The 21,137-nt window shown below is 46.9% G+C and overlaps 1 long non-coding RNA gene across 1 annotated transcript; it reads left to right on the forward strand.

Moving 5' to 3' along the window:
• The first annotated feature begins 243 nt into the window (after positions 1-243).
• Positions 244-4,400, forward strand: LOC146863018 (uncharacterized). The gene is made up of 3 exons (XR_014978207.1): positions 244-310; positions 1,394-1,628; positions 4,272-4,400. It is a non-coding gene; the product is annotated as an uncharacterized LOC146863018 (long non-coding RNA).
• The last annotated feature ends 16,737 nt before the right edge of the window (positions 4,401-21,137 follow it).

Genomic DNA, 21,137 nt, shown 5'->3' on the forward strand with positions numbered 1-21,137 from the left:
AGACCTTTTTCTTCCTCGAACGGCCACCACGCACCAACATCCACAATCACTGGTAACGGTTAGGTAACCACAATAGGTAACGTTGCCACCGGAGCTTTGAATACATGACAAAGACGCATGCGCAGGGCAATGCTTCCGCGCATGCGCGTTGACTTGTGCGCTGGGGAGCAGATCCTGATAGCCTGATATACAGCCTGAATGTTTTGTTGATGCATGCGCGTGCGCGAAGAAATACGCATGCGCTCATGCTTAGGGGGAGCACATTGCCGAGGGGAGCAATCCATTATGGAACACCGGAGCTGTCTGCAAGGTGAGAGGGCCTCATTAGCGTAGTGCATTCTATTGTGTTAAAAATAAATTTAAATAATCAGCGATTAAACATGTAGCGAGTAATGCGATAGGCGTTACCGGGGCGCATCATGTTGGATCCTGGCCTCCCCTCGCGGTAGCTGGTGTAGCAGGGTAGCTGGGAGACACGCTGCATACGTGTAAAGGGAGGCGCGCCGCATACTTTTAAAGGGCCGGCGCTTGATGAATTTTCAGTTACATTATTGCGGTGTGTGCTTCACAAAGGGAAAGCAGAGAATTAATGCTTTCGCGCCGCTTTCTGCGAAGGACCGGCGTTACATAAATGTCTGGCTGGGTTAATTGGGATCTCGGCGGCATTGCGAGCATCGGTCGCAATGTCTACGGCGCGCAGCACGCATGGAGGCCCTGATCTCTGCAGTTAAGCAGGGTCGGGCACGGTTAGTAATCGGATGGGAGACTGCCCTAGAATGTGTGTAAGCAACACGTCTATTAAGCATGCGCTGGGTAAATTACGAATGGGACATAATTATACCGGCTTTATAGTGTGATTAAAGCCCAAGAGAATGAATGGGGAATATACCGTTTAACAGACCACCCAGGATGCATGCTTGATGGGGATGCTAGGGATGGCACCCCCTTTAACGGAATGAAGGGTGCGTGGAGCTGGCAGAGCTGCAGAGGCGTTAACGGCACCAGGTGGGGGTTTTTTAGAGCGCGGTCGCGACACTGTGACAGAATTGAGGTTACTTCAGCACGGGAGCATGAGGTAGACTAGGCCTAATGGCACGGGGTACAGGGGTGAGTATTCCATCGCCGGCTGATGGGGTACTGCGGTATGGCGCGGCATGCTGGCACAAAGGTTAGAGTGTTTGCGCAGCACTACAACAAGCACGCATGGGGGTGTGATTTGGGGGGCGCTGTCGTAAGAAATATCATAAGGCATGCGTAGACGTAAGAGCATGCTAATAAGAGTTGGTGGATTAACAGGGGACACCGTGGCAGGGAGTATCCCAGGGGGCCTTGGGTCAAAAGAGGCGGGGGTAAAGGGGCAACGACTAACTGTGATTTGTTTCTTTAAGTGCAGAATGCCTCCAAAACGGCCCCAGACGTGCAAAGGCGCCCCGGCCACCAAGGATGATTTCCGCTTTCTGGCAGAGCTATGGGAGGTCGCAAAAAAAGGGGGCATCGACTGGACGCTATGCACGTTGTCCGAAAAGGGTGAGATGAGCGGGCAACAGGACGCCAGACGGGCCAAGCGGGCAAGGATGAACAGCCAGACAAACGCAACAAAGTTATGGACTCTCAGACTGGTACCCCAGGTGAGGCAGGGGTGAGGGGGCAACCGGCCTTGGCCACGGACATGATACAGCCTACAATCTCGGCTCTCTCGGCGCAATTAAACGGGGCAACCATACAGGCAGCAGTAAACTCAACGTTAACCAATGTAACACAGGCAGTGGGGCTCCCAGTGGTGGCGGGGCAAGGTGAGAGGGCAGGGGTAACACCACCCAGCGCAATGGCACAGCAGGGGGGAGTAGGGGCCTCAACACCTCAAGCAGCTCCCCCGGTGGTAGCGCACCAGTGCAGCGGGATAGCCCAAGTGTGGGTCCAGTCGGGAGGCGTGGCACAATCTCCAGTGGTGGTGGCGGCAACATCCCAGGGACCAGCCATTAATAACGGGACACCAGGGCCAGTGGTCCCCATAGCAGCAGCACCCCTTGCCATGGGGGCAGTACTAGCAGGGCAGCCCCTCCTCGCACATAGTCTGCTGATTTATGGGTCGGCATCTCCGGCGGTGGCCCCATCAGCGGGGATCACTTGACATGTACCAGTAGAGACCAGAGAAAAAATATTCAGAGGGGAGTTTGTAGACGTCTTTGACCTAATTAATGCTGGGGTAGTTCCGGGCAAAAGCAGGACAGGGAAGGAGGGGGAGCTGAAACAGAAGAGGGTGTGGGTGGACTGGACAATTAAGAATTGGGTCACGGGTTCGCTATCTATGCGGCTATCATGGTCGAAAGGTATCCCCAAATGGCAGCCCAGTTAATCAGTTACATTTCCATGATTCATGGGGCCGCTTCGGAATTCCCAGGAATGGGTTGGCTGCAGTACGACAACAAGTTTCGGCAAATGAAAGCAGTCCACCCGGCGGTAGCTTGGGATCAGCGGGAGATAAACATTTGGCATGCGGTTTTTTATTCAACTGGGCCAGTTAATAAGACGAGTCAGCCCTTTCGGGGGGACAGAGGGAAGGGGGACAAAAAACAGGCTTGTTGGCAGTTCAACAAGAACGAGTGCAACCGGGGCACAGCATGCAAGTTTAAGCATTTATGTTGCTTCTGTGGGAAGCTGGGACACCCAGAGAGTAAGTGCTACAAAAAGGTGGGAAGGCCACAAGAGCAGCCTACACAGAACCAACCCCAGATCAGGGGATGAGGTGCAAAAGCATCCTAAGACCCTACTAACTCCCATACAGCTCCATGTACTGACGCACCTCCTTAGTAAATACGACAAGATAGAAGAGGCGCAGTTCCTACACCGGGGTTTTAAATTTGGTTTTCGCATCCCATCCGGCACTACCCCATCAGCCACTCCACCACGCAATCAACGCTCAGTCCTATGGAACCCAGAGGTGGCTAGACAAAAGATCAAGAAAGAAGTGTCCTTGGGGAGGGTGGCAGGCCCCTTCCAGCAGCTGCCTAGGCACGACTTAGTATGTTCACCCCTGGGTTTAGTACCTAAGAAAGAGGAGGGAAAATTCCAACTGATCCACAATTTGTCAAGTCCTCCAGGGTTTTCGGTAAATGACAAACTGGACCCGGACCTATGCATGGTGCGTTACACTACCTTTGATGTGGCAATACAGAAGTTACAGGGGCTGGGAGAGGGAGCGCTGATGGCAAAATAAGACATTGAGGCGGCCTTTCGCCTCTTGCCAGTCCACCCAGAGGACACCAGGCTTCTGGGTTTCACCTTCGATGGAGAGTTTTACATTGACCTGTGCATGCCAATGGGTTGCTCTATCGCCTGTGCGGTGTTCGAAACGTTCAGCAGGTTTCTGGAATGGGCAGTGCAGGAACTATTACCATCAGCTGAGGTGGTGCGCTATTTGGATGCTTTTCTATTTCTTGGACCGCCGGGCTCGTCAGCTTGCAGGAAGTCCCTGATGGGCTTCCAGCACCTGGCAGAAGCACTGGGGGGTTCCCTTGGCTGAAGAAAAAACAGAAGGGCCGGCGACACGGTTAACTTTTCTAGGGATAGAAATTGACACAGAGGAGGGAGTGTGCAGACTCCTCCAGGAGAAAGTAGCGTCCTTTGGGGCCGCAATAGAGGCCTGTTTGACTGCACGCAAGGTGACACTTCATCAATTGCAAATCCTGGTGGGGCAGCTTAATTTTGCACTCAGGGTGATACCTATTGGCCGTGTTTTTTCTAGAAGCATAGCACAGGCAATGTCCGGCCTGAGGGCTAAACACCACCACACCAGGCTTTCTGCCGAAGTCAGAACCGATTTGGGGATAAGGAAGGAATTCTTGGTAGGCTTCAATGGAGCTGTAATTTGGCAACAACCCAGTCAGGCAAATGTTGAGTTAGAATTGTTCACGGATGCGGCAGGCAGTGTAGGATTCGGAGCGGTATTAGGCACCAGGTGGTGCATGCAGCATTGGCCGAGGGAGTGGGCAGTGTCTGGGCTCACCCACAACATCACCTTTCTTGAGCTATTCCCAATCATTTTGGCATTGCATTTGTGGGGTGACATGTTGGAAAACAGGCACATAGTATTTTGGTCCGACAGCATGTCGGCGGTAATGGCTATAAATAATCAGAGAGCTACTTACCCCTGGGTTCTGCGCCTGCTGAAAGAATTAGTGCTAGGATGTTTGCAGCGCAATGTATACTTTACAGCAAAACACGTGCCAGGGGTGGATAACACAGTTGCTGACGCCCTGTCCCGTTTTAAGTTGACAGAGTTCCGCGCCAGATGGCCGCAAGCAGACAAACAGATGACGAACTTCCCGGAGGGGTTATGGAAGCTCGGTGCCCCACAGCTCCTGAGTTGATAACCGCGTCATTGGCCCCCAAGACTAAGAGTATGTATGAGAAGTCGTGGCAGGCATACTTGTCTATCATTGGGGGGTCAGGGGCGGTAGAGAGGTTGTCACCGCAAAGTGTCCTGGTATTCATAGTAAGACCGAAAGAGAGCGGCAAATCGCTGCCCATGGTGAGGAGGCAGCTATCAGCAATAGCCTTTTATGCTGGTCTGGGGGGCGTGGCAGACCCCACAAAGGACCCAAGAGTCAAAAGGGCGATGAGAGGGTGGGAACGCCTGGCGCCAGGGGTAAAAGACAATAGGAGGCCGATTGATGCTAGCATACTGGCAAACATCCAAGAAGTGTTGCCGCGCATCTGCTTCTCATCTTATGAAACACAATTGCTGAGACTAGTGTACTCATTAGCCTTCTTTGGGGTCTTTCGGAATTACTAACCTCGTCAAAGTCAGATAAGGAGGGGGGCTTACGCCTGGAGGATGTGATCCTAACCAGGGAAGCAATGCAGGTCAGAGTTCGGAGGTCCAAGACAGACCCGTTGGGCAAGGGGACGTGGGTCCAGTTGGGATCCGTGGCAGGGGCCACCTTTTGTCCGGTAACCCTGGCCCACAGTTTTTTCCAGATTAGACCAAGTGGAGGGGACCAGAGGGCGCTGGTGCATGCTGATGGCATCCCCCTTACTAGATTTCAATTAACCAGGATATGCAAGAGAGCACTGGAATATCTGGGGTTGGAGACGACACATTTCACATCCCACTCATTCCACATTGGGCAGCCGCAGCTTTGGGCCTCCCCGGTGACACGATTAAGAGGGTGGGGCGATGGAAGTCATCATGTTTCGAACGTTACGTACGCCTTCACCTTTCATGATTCCCCAGACTGTCCTGCCCTCCCCCCTCCCCCACAGCTGCTGATTCTGTCTCCTTTGCAAATTTGATCCAAGTGTCTCGAGTCAGAGAACGCAGGTATGCTGGTATGGCCACTCATTTATACGCAGAGCAGGGCTCTTCTTCAACAAAACACGCGAAGACAGAGGGCAGAATGCGAAGGGTGTCGACCACCATTGGGTGGGGGTCGGCGGACAGCGGCTAGCAGATGTGCCAAATGATGACTTGCGGGGTGCCCTGACCAGGGGCATGCCGGTCCCAGATGTGCTGGTGATTCATTCAGGTGGCAATGATATGATCATTGCGGGAAGGAGGGGAGTTAAGGAAGCGCTGTTCTCTACCCTTTCAGTGGTTAGGAACATGCTACCAGACGCAAAAATATTCTGGTCGGAAGTGATCCCACGCCAAGTATGGGAAAATGGGGCGCCGGCTAAGGCAATCAATAAATCAGTGAAGAGGTTGAATCAGTCAGTGGCTGAAATCATAAAGAAGTCTCGCATCAGTACCATTAGGCACAAACTAATACAGGTGACAAGTCCTGGACTGTACGCACCCAATGGAGTGCACCTGTCCCATGCAGGGATGGAGTTGTTTGTACATACCATCTTGGGTGCTCTCGCGGTGGAATTAGAAGGAACAAGGGGGGGAGGGCGAGTCCGCCAGGGAGCGCCTCGCCCTGTGGCGGGATCCTGGACAAGAGAAATGACAGGGACTCCAGTTGGCGGCGGCTGATTGGCCCCAGAACAGGGCACGCAGTCTATTGTGGGCTCCGGGCTGGCGGGAGAGGGGGCTGACTTGCTGGTGGCCCTGGACTCTCTGGCCCTACCCAGGAAGCCGGCGCTAGTTATCAGCAGTGATGAAACTACCTGCGGCTCTGTTGGCCGGTGGGCGGTCATCACAAAAGAGAGCAGGGTATCTTGGTTGTGGCCTGCTGGCACAACCCACGGCAAAGGGCCTGTGGAGAGTCAAATGTAAATACAAATGTAGAGATGTAAAGTATATGACCTTGATATCTTCTTGCCGTGCTGTGGTGTATTAAATAAAGCAATAATAAAGTTGGTCAAGAGATTAACAGTGAGTGAGCCAATATTGAAATTGGCGGTATCATGTTAAAATTAATTAAGACTATGCTGTGAAGACCAACTACAGTCTGACGTGTTTTACTGGGTTGTAACCCACACGGCAGGGGTGGGGAGAAGTGTGATGGTGTGGTGAATTGCACATTGTATGTCAACTAAGATGGGCACCACCCCACCTAGGGGGTGTGGTGCCTTTAGTGGCAACAAGGGGCAGAACCAGTCAGGAACTCTTCCGGGTCAAGTTACCCGGAAGAGTTTGAGCTGCGGGGACCCCCGGAAAAGCATCACACAGAGGGAGCCACCGGAAACAGGAAATTGGCAGGGGGTTTAAAAGCTCAGGGGGAAGGTAGAACCCCCTCTTTGTCCTCTCGCCGCGTGGATGGCGACAACGGAGCGTTGCGAAGTTACCCACCCACCCATCCCTAAGCTGAGAGTTTTTGTTAGGCGGGGTCCTGGACAAGAGAAATGACAGGGACTCCGGTTGGCGGCGGCTGCTTGGCCCCAGGCGCGCAGTCTATTGTGGGCTCCGGGCTGGCGGGAGAGGGGGCTGACCTGCTGGTGGCCCTGGACTCTCTGGCCGTGCTGTGGTGTATTAAATAAATCAATAATAAAGTTGGTCAAGAGATTAACAGTGAGTGAGCCAATATTGAAATTGGCGGTATCATGTTAAAATTAATTAAGACTATGCTGTGAAGACCAACTACAGTCTGACATGTTTTACTGGGTTGTAACCCACACGGCAGGGGTGGGGAGGAGTGTGATGGTGTGGTGAATTGCACATTGTATGCCAACTACTGCACTCTTACTAAAAGGGGGTTGGAAGGTGTGGGTGAATCATATTGGCACCAGAGAGTACATAAGGCAGTAATAATTCATGAAACAAAAAGTCAAGAAACTACAAAAAGATATTAACAACTTTGACAAAGAAAAAGTTTATCCCTATTTGAAAGAAGACTTCATACCCCCCAACTCCAATAACTCCAGAGACTCCGGGTCTAACTCCTCTAGAAGAGGATCTTCTAGCAACAGTAACTCCAGCACTGATTCAGCAAATTATGGCACATCCCGCAGAGGGAACCGCCAGGCCTACCCTGATTTTCAGATGGCCGCTTTTCAACATCCAGCATTCTGGCAATACCCTATGCACCCACAGGGTCCACCACAATACCCCATGCCATCACAAGGCCATCCCCAATTTTACCCCCTGGTGTACAACCAACCTTTTTTAGGCAGAGGTTGGGGCAGAGGGCGCGGGCAAAGAAGAAAAAACAATCAGCCACAAGGAACAAGGATCCAGTGGGAAGACACTCCGAGAACTATGGAAACTCGGAGCCACACGACCAACAAAAAGAAGACTTAGTAGTCAATCTTTCCCAGAGGAACCTTAGTGAAATGGAGCAGAGAGTCTTACAGAGGGGTTTGGGTTTTGTACCTACCCCTAAAATTGACCCTTTTAAACAACAATGCGAGATCCAACAATTCTTTCGGAGAATCAGACTAAAAGCTTTTTTCAACAACACTGAGATGCCTCAACAGACAGATAGTGGATTGCATAATGCATCCACTTTTACCCCTAACCTAAGTATGATTCCACCTGAAGTCATTACCTTTGAACAGGCTGTTCTTAAAGATCTAGCCAACATGACTAATCCTAGACATTACAACATGTCCAAAGCTGAAACTGAGACAGTCACCAACTTGTCTAATGATGCTTCCATTACTATAAAACAAGCAGATAAAGGAGGAGCCACAGTAATAATGGATACTGTTGACTACGAATTGGAATGTAGGCGACAACTGAGTGACCGAGCTTACTACACCCCAGTCCCTACTGACCCAACACCACGTCTCCTAACCACTATCACAGCCCTAGTCTTCTCGGCTGAGAGTCAAGGTTGGATAAGTAAAAAGGAAGCCAGTTTCTTGGTAAAAAAGAACCCACGTACTCCTTATTTTTATACACTCCCCAAAATTCACAAAGGGACATTCCCTATTCCAAGAAGACCTATCGTATCAGGCATCGGTTCAGTGCTTGAACCATTGTCACAATTTTGCGACTATTTTCTTCAACCCCTTGTAAAAAAGACAACATCTTACATACAAGATACCTCAGATCTACTAAGACTCCTAATTGACCTACCTCCTACAGATGAGATCACATTCCTGGTGACCCTAGATGTGCAGGCCCTATACACAAACATACCCCAGAGGGCGACCCTCGAAGTGGTGGAAAACATTCTCCAGCATGAACCATGGGTACACAACACTCCCATAAGTTTTGTTATGGACTGTGCAACTTTAGCTCTCACAGAATTTTTTTTTGAATTTAAAGGTCAGATCTACCAACAGACACAGGGCACTTGTATGGGCAGTACATTTGCGCCCAGTCTGGCTTGTCTGTACATGTCCGATTTTGAGACTCGTCATATCTTTCATCATGCGAACCCCTTCGATGCTGACATATACCTCTGGAAGAGGTTCATAGATGATATTTTGATACTATGGAAAGGAGAAATGTCAGCATGCTTGGAATTCTGCAATTGGATCAATACTTTGGATCCACATCTCAAATTCACTCATACAGTGTCAAAAAACAGTATCCCATTTCTAGACCTGAACATCAATCTTCATGGAGGTACACTTTCAACTACACTGTATAAAAAACCAACTGACCGCAATAGCCTGTTACTATACTCCAGCCACCATCCGCGGAGCTTGAGAGACAACTTACCCATAGGACAATTCCTGAGGATAAGACGCAATTGCAGCAACCTAACTGACTATAAGACTGAAGCAGAAAAATTGGCAAGGAATCTCAAATCACGTGAATATCCAGCCAAACAGATTGCCCTAGCCAACAAAAGAGCTCGTAATAATCATCGAGAGGCCCTGTTGGAACCAAAATCTAAAACACATACGGAGACCCTCACGTGTGTTACCTCGTTCACCCCGGTATCTAATCAGATCACCAAGGTGATTAAAAAACATTGGAAGATCCTGACTACAGGTTCTATGACTTTAGAAACCCCAAGGTTTTTGTTTAAACGCACAAGAAATCTGAGGGATTCTGTGATCCACACCCGCCCACGCCCACAGAGACCTACAACACAGAGATCACTATGGGATTTGCCCCCTGTGACTGGACACCACCCTTGTGGCTCGTGCTCTGTGTGCCACCTCACTGACATACACAAGACAGTCGAATTCAGTGACAATCTCAAGTGGGAAATACGCCGCCACACTAACTGTAACACGACCAATTGTGTATACATGATCACATGTCCTTGCAAGCTACAGTACATAGGCATGACAACCCGTCCAGCCAAGACGCGCATCATTGAACACCGCAGTAGCTTTCGCTGCAAAAGAATAAACACCAAAATGTGCGCACATTTCTTAGAAAAAGGACACCCCCCTGATTCTTTCAGATGGCTAATTCTGGAAACATTCCCGAATATTACGAAAGAAGCCTTATTAATTAAAGAACAACGGTGGGTGTACAAAAGCGGCACACACACCACAGGACTCAATGACGCCATTCCGTGGTCCTCTTTAAAACCACCTTAAGAAGTGTCCTACATTGTGAACACTAAGCTCCCTAGTTACCATACTCCTGTATGATATCTTCCCTATACACTAGGCTAACTCGACCTGTATAGACCTCCCACTAATATTTATGTCACCATCTCAACCCCTTGAATATTCAGGGGTTATAACCGATTCAACTGACCCCCATTAATTTAACAAATTGAATACTATGGCCGACTACGCATGGTTTTTCACACATGTTTACAATGTCAAGCCGCAAATATGGTAATAACAGCGTACATACCACTACCACATGAATTTATCTCTGTCACTCTTAATACTTCCCCATTATTGCGGCTTCGTGAAATATTCCTGCGCCTCACAAGTAGCAAACTACACCAGCGCTTCCTTCCCCCTCCACCTTTTTAGTGAAGCAAGCATTGCAAACACCCATTTGGAGATGGCATTAACAACATATGCGCACCCGCTATATGGTTCTAACGCTAGCATATCGCTTCTCAAGCCTCTCCCAATATGGCGGCTACATTGAACCAATCTTGTACTTCACAACATCAAGTAACACCAGTGCATCCACTTCCGCCCATGTGGTGACGTGATTTCCCTTTTAATACCAACGCAAGACCACCTAGCCCCACCTCCCAGTCCTGGTAGTGCGGGGTAGGTCTACGGGCGACACGGACTCGGCGTGTCTGTAAGTATGACTATATGGTCGTAATTCTTTTTTAAATGATAGCGTGTTTAGTACCGCCAGCTTAACTATTTGGATGGTTTTCACATCTACATTCCATCACCATTGTCTAGGATTAAGACTATCTACACATAGGAATCACTCACGTAACAGGGTTGCAAATCAACGCCTTTACTCGACTTAGATAAACGTGATTACACAGATCCATATAGGACAGAGCAACGAGGGTACCACCAGAATGCGGAGACTCGATGCTTATTTCCTCCGCTAGTTCCTTTGTTTCCCTTTTACTTTTATGAACACATCCCCTTTAACGACTGACTGTTACACAAAATAAAGGGCATTCTGAGCTTTCTCTGACTAACCCCACATCCATCAGTGACCCTCTTTAGAGCTTCAATAAATGCAACAATATTATTTGTGAATATTCAACGCAAGAGAAGGGGTGTCAATGACCCTGGAGTACTGTGTTTATTCATCAAACATGTTTTTCCAATGCGCTCCTCCCATATGCTGTTACAGAACGCAAGGAACTCCTTGCGTAGCCTACCAGGGACTGCAGTGTCTTATCCTATGGAGTATATAGGGTAAGTCCACTAATTGCTGTTTTAAACACTCTTGGAGTGATCACTTCACGTGGCTTTTGTGTGGTTCTTAAAAATATTTTTCCTCCCTAACACAGTATGTGCACCATCACCTTAAATGCACGTACTATCCGCACCATGTAAGGTAACTAAGATTGTAATTAAGCGTTCTATAATGATTTTGGTCTCCCTTATTCCATACAGGTAGACCGAGCCGCAGGTAAAATACCAGCTGTATATGAGAATGCTTATTGTTAATCATACAACCCAGTCTGTATATATTTGTAGATAGATTTTTTTAGGTCCTGAAGAATCGCTTGAGTACACCTCAGTTGTAGCGAGAAACATGTTGACCACGATGAGGCAGTGTAGATAACCCAGAACATTGACCTGAGTTACTAACACTTTACCTCACAATTTTAATTAGGTGAGGAGGCATCATAATAAAACTGTTGAGATAGCACTCCCTCCCCTATTTTAATATTCATCTACATTATCAAAGAGCTCCATACTCCCACTTCGACTATCGGCTATCTTGGATATAAAGATCTCCACAAGAGTGCTCTCTAAACAAGACCCCGTCGGGTATTGCACCAGCCGACTCGACGTAGGAGCAGCCCGATGATGTTACATTACATCCTGAAGGGTACGTGATTCACGATATCCTGATGGCTGTGTGAGGGTTCCAATATCCATAATAAATCCTCCTTTACATGGTACGCCGTCCCCCCTTCCTTTAGGAACAACTTTGTCACTTTCATGTTGTATACTTCGGGCAAACTTAGCTGGACCTTCCTTTCTCAAAAGCCCATTTGCCCCCCCCCTTCTTTGTTGATTCAGTAATGCTTTAGTGCCACTTGCGTACTCATAAATGCGTCGCTGAGTCACCCGAACACATTACATCTAGATTGGGACTCCCATTACCAGTGTTTCGTAAATGTAAGCGAGGTCTGTGTGAGCAGATGCCTCTGTTTCCTCACAGGAACCAGTGATTTTTAAAATTCTGTTTTGTTTTGCTCTTTATAGTTCTTGGGTATAAGGAGAAATTCATGTTTTGTCCTCGGGAAACTGCGTTTTTCACTGAATACCTGGCATGGACCCTAATGCAAGCAAATAAAAACACCTGCCCCAGTCCCACTCCCGACTGGGGAGTGAAGGACAGCTTGAATTCCTGTGCCCTGTCCCTGGGCCCCGGTGCAATTGCAGCTGCTGCACTTATGATAACTCTGCCCCTGATGCATGGCTCAGGTCATTCCTGGCAAGCTCAACTGTCCCCAAAAGCCCCCAAACCCCTTCTAAAAGCTTCGGTGAGTGATTCTAACAATGGCTGCTTCTCTGTGCAGTACCGCGCGTTCACCAGCAGGACGCTCGGGGAGCCAGCTCGGAGCAGGTGATTGGACCTCAGGGAGACCACGCAGTTCTAGGCAGTGATCCCATTGGTCGTCCTCTGGGGCTCATCTTTGTCACCTAAACAACGTGAAGCCCCTTGTGTGTCTGGATAGTACACACTCTGTGCTAGTGCTCCCTGTATAATTTGCAGATCTGAAATTCTTTTATTTTGCAGGGACAATGGTTGCCTATTGTCTATCGTTAGTTAATGGGTGTGTTGACTTCGCTCAGTTTGTTTTCCATGATGATACGACATATGTTAGTTCACATTACAGCCGGCAAGATGTGTCAATAAATTATGTGCTCGCCGCCGACATCTGCTGATGTCTGGGATTCACGATTTCAGATCCCTATGCAGACAACTCAGCGTTCTGTCCTTCAGAGATCGGTAAATGAGGGGCCATTAATTTCGAAAAAAAGTTATTTATTTACAGTGCCTAGAAACGGCTGAAGCATGCCGAAAAACAAGTTCTTATATTCGTTGCTTAAACTTTTTTTGCTATTTATATTGTGTAAAGCAGTCTGTAGTATTTGATGGCGATGCAGGTTTATTGTACATGTGGAGAATGTTGTTCTCGATTATATTTGCATGCGTTTTTTTTACTCTGGCGACAAAGAAGACTGAACTTCAAAACGTTTTTGCTGATGTTTGTGTAGCTTCTGTTCTGAGGTGGTTTTGTATGTTTTTGTTATTCTGTTGACAGTGGGCCGCACAGTTTATTAGCTCTGAAAAGTGTGCGCGCACATATAAGCACTTCTGCGAGGCGTTGTGCAAAGTTTTTATATTTTGTGGTGATAATATGTGTGCACGTCCTACTCTTTATCTAGTTTTTGGGCTTGTTTTGATGGTGACGGTTATCGGTAGTTTTGGGTATTTGATGATGCGTGTACACCACATATTTCGAGACGAAGATGTGCGAGTCTTTTTTAGGTGTCGGCCTTGCGAAAGCAGTGCATGCGCTGCTCTGCCATGCAGAGGTCTTTTGGAAACGATACGATTCCAGCGTGCATGCGGGGCGATAAACGAGACAGAAGATGTGCACGCAGGGATTGGATGCTTTACTGGCGGCGTGATACACTGGGGACTTTTTTTTTTGCCGCCAGTAAAGGCAGTGCACATCTTCTATCCGTCCCATTGAAGAACCGGGTTTTTAGAACCCAGCGGCGCCAGGGGCACGCCCAAAGTCTTCGGGTTCACCTGTCTTAGAATACAGAGACACAGGATACTTCTTGGTGGCGTCAGAGATTGAATTTATTGGCTGCAGCCAGTAACAGAAGTCCTAGAAGTCATCACGGTATGAGTTCTCAGGAGACTGCTCAAATTTACAAAGCAAGTCATCCCTTTTTATGCCAGAAACATCACATTCCAGACAAACACCCATTATTTTACAAATTGTCCAATCGCATGTAACCACACCAAAAGTATCGCATGACGGTAAAACCCACTTTTCAGTTGTCCGGCCCATGATCAATCATCGAACAATCCCAACATTCTTCTTTAGACAAGCCGGACAGACCCATAATAAAGAGACCACAACCCATATCGTAAATGGACCATAAAAGAAGAAACAGAAACAGATAGAAGTAGGATGGGGCATGTTTGTGTGAAATAAAACTTTACGAGATCCCGTGCTCTGACCCTTATCAAGATCAGCTAGCGGGCGGGAACGGGTTTGGCAGGGTCGGCCTCAGGCAACGAGGTCAGTTCACTCAAGTCATGTAGGAGTCAGCACAAACTCGAGCTAAGGTGCGCCTGACCAAAAAGCTCGTTTAACCACAGTCATCGGCCTATGTGAGGGCAACCACAAAATGGCTACCATGCGCAAAATGGAACCCAGGGTTCGGAACGAAAACCCTAAATACGCAGTGAATCCATTGGTGTAATGTGACGAAAACACACGTACTAGCCAAACTCACTAGTTACGGTTCGCTGTTACCAAAATCGTAACGGAACCATGATATTTATAACGCAGATTCAGATTTCACGGAACCTCACCATGACGGGCCGCGCTTGTTATGCCATGTCGCGGCAATACAGACTGGGTGAGGACAGGCCTAACAAATATGGCTCACACATCACTACTTGAGTTACTCTCAACACTTTGATCATGAAACTAAAATCTCAAAAGTAACCAGAAGAGGAGGGCCCAGGATGTTGCTATATAAGCATCCCAGTCCGCTGTGCCTCCTTTTAAGCCTGATTCGAGCAATGTGGGTGGAGTGATTTTGGACCCTCCTACCGCGGCGCTGCTGTGATGTCCTGTGCATCTGGCCTTACCTTTAATGCTGGATGTGGTGGTGTTCGAAACCAGACCGGAACCATCCCCTGGACAGACACCTCATCAGAATACAGTGATTGACGAATGGTACTTGGCAGGGACGGGCCTAATTTATGTAATGCTTTAACAGCTGTGCATTTCCCCTTTTTGTCGTGCCTTTTCATCCTCCTGTCTCACATTGCCTGATGTTACAGATCACACATGTGGTTGTAGTTTGTTTAGCCTTAAGGTTGATGTGGAGCTGTGTATGTTAACCTCGCCAAATTTAGCCACAAGAAAACAAGGGATTCGGGAAGTTTCAATCTGTGTGACATGAAATAGAGACATGTTTGTGGGCATTTATTGCCGGCGTGTCATGTTTGTTTGCTTCCTAGCACAGCAATTGCTCAAACAGTGCAAATAAGCTTTGAGTGTTTAAATGTGTCTCCACACAGCACAATTGCACATTATGTAAATATAGGCATTTACGTCTCATAGCTGGGTTAGCTTCTCTGGGACCACCCCCCCCCCCGTCCCCCCCCCACCTTGCTTTCTGCGTGCATGTCTTCGCATCCTCCAGGGACGATGTGTACTCGGTTTCTGCTGTGGTCAAGATCTGAACATAAACATAAACCGTGCAACACATCATCATGTTTGAATATGATAAGCTGTCTTCAAAATTAAAAAAGTGTACTTCTTTAACACCAAATAATGTTTTACCTTAGTGCATCGCATAATATTAAGGAATTGGCTGGCATATATTAAAGGTGAATATTTTTAAACACGCACTGAGAAATAGTCCAGTTCCCACCCTAACGCCAATGAAATTAGTGAAAAAAAAGGCAAGTCAGTGTACCGTATATTTTGCCTCCGTTATTATAGATGGAGCAACATTATGGGATTTTAAGACAAACACGAGATATGTTTGCACAGCGCGTATCCTGAACTCGCCTATTTGAAGGTGCTCACGTAGATAATAATGCACAAAAAGGAGGCTCGGTGAAGTAGAGTATTTGCTTAGGCCCTTTTTTAGCCTAAACCTAACATTAGCCCTCTTTATTTACATCAAAAGATAATGCTTTGTCCTTAATTTTTGATGGACGAGATTAGAGGATGAGTAGGGTCAGACTAGGAAAGAAAATAGGCTGGGTTCCAAAAAAAAAGTGGTCTCCATGAAAGAAGCAGACAGCTAAAAAAGGGGCACCAATGAAAAAAAAGCATTAAAAATGCAATAGGTCTCGCCTTTCATTAAGTTAAAGCCATTTGCTTTGCTATTCAACACCATCAGCAAAGCAAATGGCTTTAACTTAATCAAAGGCGGGACCTATTGCATTTTCAATGCTTGTTTGGACTATGTGATCATAGGGGTTCTAGTTTCATTACAAAGCATCCAAACAGATGGCTCACTGGGAACCGTAATCCTTTTGGAAAAAAAGGGGGGGTTCCCCTCCCTTGCATATTCTCACTTACTTCGTCAAGGTGCGATGCTGCCACAATCGGCCTCTCTGCATCCTCCAAAGGTGAGAAACTAGTGTCGGAATTACTTATTCATACTCTTCGACTACCCCGGAAGTATCCAATGTCTTCATGCTGGGGGTTTTACAAAGGCTAGACAGACCACTCAACGTGCTCAATAGAGTATCTATCCTGGCCAATTTAGAATTCTGGGTGAATTGGGGCTTACTCGTTTGCACCCATTTCGCCGACAAAGCTAATCCGATTAAAATTTAAATGTGTACAAAACAAATTATAAAATCTTTTAATTGCTAATTTAATTATAATTCCGGACAGGGCTCACATATCATTCCCCTTGTTACACATGCATGAACGGTTGTTTAGTCTCATCAGGTGTATTGTGCTGGTTATTTTAATCCAGCCTAAGGATGTGTAGTAGTTCATGCGGGATCTTTTTGTATTATATAAAGTTTTAGAAGGGCATTACCATTGAATAGGAGAACTGGTAATAGAGTTACCCCTTCCTTAGTTGTCATTTTTACCTAGCACTATTTTAATTAGTGGATACTATTAAGGAATATCCAGGGTATAGAACCATTCAGACCTTGGTCACTACTTTGGAGTCAATGTACCCATCTCTGTTCCCTTTTGAACAGAACGCTGGTGATATCCATTGTCTATATTGGAATATAGGACTTATCGATAACTGTTGTCCACAGTAGGTCCTGTTCAGAATGTTTCATTTCCAGATAGTAAAAATTACACCTAAGGAAGGGGTAACTCTTTTTTTTTTTGTATCTTTTTTTTGGTATTTTTTTTTTTTTTTGTCCTCATGCGCCACCAAGGTTCTATATACGTGATCGATAGGTTAGCAAACAAAGTGCTAGCTCATTCGGCGACTGGAGGGGACCAAACGGTGAGCGAGAGCCTCGTCCCGTAGCAGTGTAGCTTGACATACCCACGATCGACATAGCATAACCTTGCAGAGGATTTTAAGGATCCACCAAAATACTGAACAAAAGTGTCCAGTCATTACTCATACCCAGACAGAGTATAGATGGCTTAATCATTGGACCTGGGGAAAAAAAAAAAAAAAAAAAAAAAAAACCCCAGACTCTCAATGATCCCATCTCAGGAGGTGCCAAAAAGACCTTTTCTCAGGATTCCCTATTCTGACCAAGTCAAGCTTGGAGACTTGCAGGGCGGAAGCAAACCATTCTATAACTGAGGGAGGTGAACAGTCCTTCCACTTCTTGCATATCTCCCTTCTAGCAAGTAATATTGCATAAAAGACTAGCTTTTTCGCCGTATTGGAAACCCCCTCTAGAATTCCAAAGATCACTAACTGAGAATCCAATACTATGTTGAAATCGACAGACGTTGACAGAATCTTACAAATAGCATCCCAGAACTGCAACAAAGATGGACACTCGTAAAACATGTGGATGTCCGAGGCAGCCAGAAGGCCACATCTAGCACACTTCACCGTGTTCCCTTGAGTAAATTTGGACAGGCGAAGGGGAGAGTAGTATGCTCTGTGGATAGTATAAAGGTGGTTCCTGCGCAACCATGCCGGCTTCACGACATCCCACAACATTCTACATGATTTCACCCATACCTCTTGCAGACTGGTATTGCTTATATCTGACCCCCAAAGCTCCTCGGGTAGCTGAAATTCCCCGTCTAACTCCTCCAAAATCAAATTGTACCATAAAGAGATCTCTTTCCTGGCCGGGGGTTTGTCGATCAACATATTTATGAAAGTACTATAACCGCCTAATGGGGGCTTGCTTCTCTGAGAGGGCTGTGTTATATAAGATCTATACCAACTGGCCATTTGTAAATATTTTAGCCTAGATAGGCCAGAACCAATCTTCTCACTCAAGCAGTCCCAAGAAAGCAATTCACCCTCAACAAATAGGTCTCCCCAACACTCCAACCCTGCCTCTCTAATGGGTAGTGCAAGCTGATCACACAACCAGGCCGGGGGATCGGGGAGACCCCATAAGGGAGTCCTACCGCTATAATACCCTATTTTGGTGGCTTTTAAAACCTGGGCCCAAGTCCTTGCCATCCCCAGTAGGATCTTCAGCTTAATCTTTTTGAAGTATTTCGGATCTCCAAATTTCAAGAGGAATCCAGACTGACTAACCCCCTCTCCGTCTAGCAGGGTCGCTTATAATATTCCTACACCGGACTCTAATGGCTTTTTTAACAGCATTCTGGCATGGGAAAGCTGGAACGCCCATGCATACAACTGGATGTCCGGAGCAGCAAAGCCCCCCTTTTCCCTACGCCTCCTTATCTTTTTCCACGAGATCCTTGGAAGGTGTTTATTCCAAATAAATGTATTGATCTCGGCCTGGAATGTTTTAATAGGGATTGGATCAAAGTAGAGGGGAATAGTACTAAATAGAAAGGAAAGCTTTGGCAGAACCGTCATCTTGACCAGATTAGACCGCCCGAGTAACGACAGAGGGAGACAGGACCAGGACTGAAGTAACTTACGACAATCCTTGACTATCTTTAAAAAATTGGTCTTAACAATCTGGTCTAAATCCTCATCAATGTCAAGGCCCAGGTATCTTAACTTCTTTCCTGACTGAATACCGGCAATGCTCGGGTACTGATCCATACTCCAAGTCATCATCTCAGTTTTTGTGGTATTGATCTCATACCCAGATACTTCTCCGAAAGCAGAGGCTAGCTTGAATATTTCTGGAAGAGCCATATGGGGATCGGAGGTATAGATAATGATGTCATCCGCATAGAGGGCCACTTTTCTCTCCCAGCCCCTACATGCAAACTCCTTGATGTTAACATTATCCCTCAGAGTTTGTGCAAACGGTTCGACATACAGGTCAAATAGGAGCGGAGAGAGAGGGCAACCCTGCCTTGTGCCTCTCGAGATGTTAAAGGGATCGGACAAACCTCCGTTCACCAATACACGAGCACTTGGGTTCCGATATAAAAGGGCAATTGTCCGTCGAAACACTGGTCCCACTTCAAACTTCGCCAGGGCCTCCGGCAGATACGACCAATTCACTCTGTCGAAGGCCTTGGCAGCGTCCAGGGTAAGGACCGCCAAGGGGGACGGCTCCAGAACTGCAAGATCTATTGCCCCAATTAGGTCATATGTCAGTTCATGTAACTGGCGCCCCTTGACAAACCCTTTCTGATCGGGATGTAGTATTTTGGGTGCAACAAGAGCTAGTCTATTTGCCAAAATTGAAGCAAATAGTTTATAATCTGCATTCAAAATGGAAATAGGCCTATATGAGCTACATGCCGTTGGTGGTTTCCCTGGTTTTAAAATTACATTGATAGACGCACTGTCCCAGGATTTAGGGGGGGACCCGCCAGCCAATAGGATGTTATTAAACAGTAGAACCAGGAAAGAGGCAAGTTCCTGCTCAAGCAGCTTATATAATTCGGCCGGGAGGCCATCTGTACCAGACGCCTTCCCCTTTTTGGCATCATGTAAGGCCTTGATGACTTCCTCCTCCACTTTCACCTTCTAATGTTTCGCTCTGCTCAGCAGAAAGTGCTGGAAGGGCAATATTGCTAAGCCAGTCATTGATGGTATTTAAACTAATATTCTTGTCTTCACAGTAGATATTTTGAAAAAAGTCTCTAAAGGCAGCTCTAATGTCATCATCGCGGGAGAGCGGGGAACCATTGACTCTAATCACCTCGATGTTATTTCGTACTTGGTCAGTTTTGGTTTTCCAGGCCAATAGTTTCCCCGCTCCTTCTCCATATTGAAAGTGTGCAAGCTTGCTGGCCTCCCACCTTTCTTGAACCCGCTGATTTAAAATCGAGGCTAAGTGGCCCTTTGAAGAGAGTAAACTCTCAGACAGAGAAGAGCGGACCGCCGCTGTATAATTATCCTCTTCATCTAATTGGGTCTGAATCTTAACAATATTTGCTTCGGCTGACATAACGGCCTCCCTATATTCCTTCCTCCTGAAAGCTGCTTTATTTGTGATAAGCCCTCTCAGAAATGCTTTCAGAGAGTCCCATACTATTCCAATGTCTGCCGAGTCAATATTTGCCCTTAAAAAGAGGCTCACCTCAGACTTAAGATAGAGAACGTCTTCTGAGTGGGAGAGTAAGGAGCGATCGAAGGACCAACTCCTCGCCGGGGCCCTCAATAGCGATATAAGATCCAAAGCTATAGCCGAATGGTCTGACAGGTGGATCGGAAGGTATTTAATATCTTTAACAAGATCTACTAAAGAATGACTAATTAATATGAAATCAATTCTAGATTGATGGTTGTATTTGTGATTTCTGTAGGAGACACCCTGTTTTTCCCCTACCCTTAACCTCCAAATATCTACATATCCAAACTGCTTCATAGCGTTTAACAAAACAGACCTTGATTTAGATGAAATTAGCGATCGACTATTGCAAGATTTATCCAGGGAGGGGTTCAGGACAATATTAAAATCACCCGCAAAAACCACAGGTTCTGGAAAAGACAAGAGGTGAGATAAAATTATCTCCAATGAAGACGGGTCGTCTTGATTGGGACCGTAATACCCCACCAAAGTTATCTGGGTACCCAAGATGGAAAGTGCTGCGATTACCCACCTGCCTGCAGGATCGACTTTGAAATCCAATACCCTAGCTCTGAGATATTTTTTAAAAATGATCGATACTCCTCTACAAGTCAAGGATTGCGATGTAGAAATTGCAAAGTCGATCCACTTATTACTTTTGACTACTGCGTCCATTTCATCCTGAGTCAAGTGCGTCTCCTGCAACAAAATGACCTGTGCCTCTGAGTCTCTAAGATATTGCAGTATTTTCCTAGCCCTGGGTTTAGTTCGCAGACCATTCACATTCCACGATAATATCTTTAAATTAGCCGAAGCCATGATGTTA

This window comes from Triturus cristatus, chromosome 2_2 (genome assembly GCF_964204655.1).
Source record: "Triturus cristatus chromosome 2_2, aTriCri1.1, whole genome shotgun sequence".
In the NCBI taxonomy this organism is placed as follows: Eukaryota; Metazoa; Chordata; class Amphibia; order Caudata; family Salamandridae; genus Triturus; species Triturus cristatus.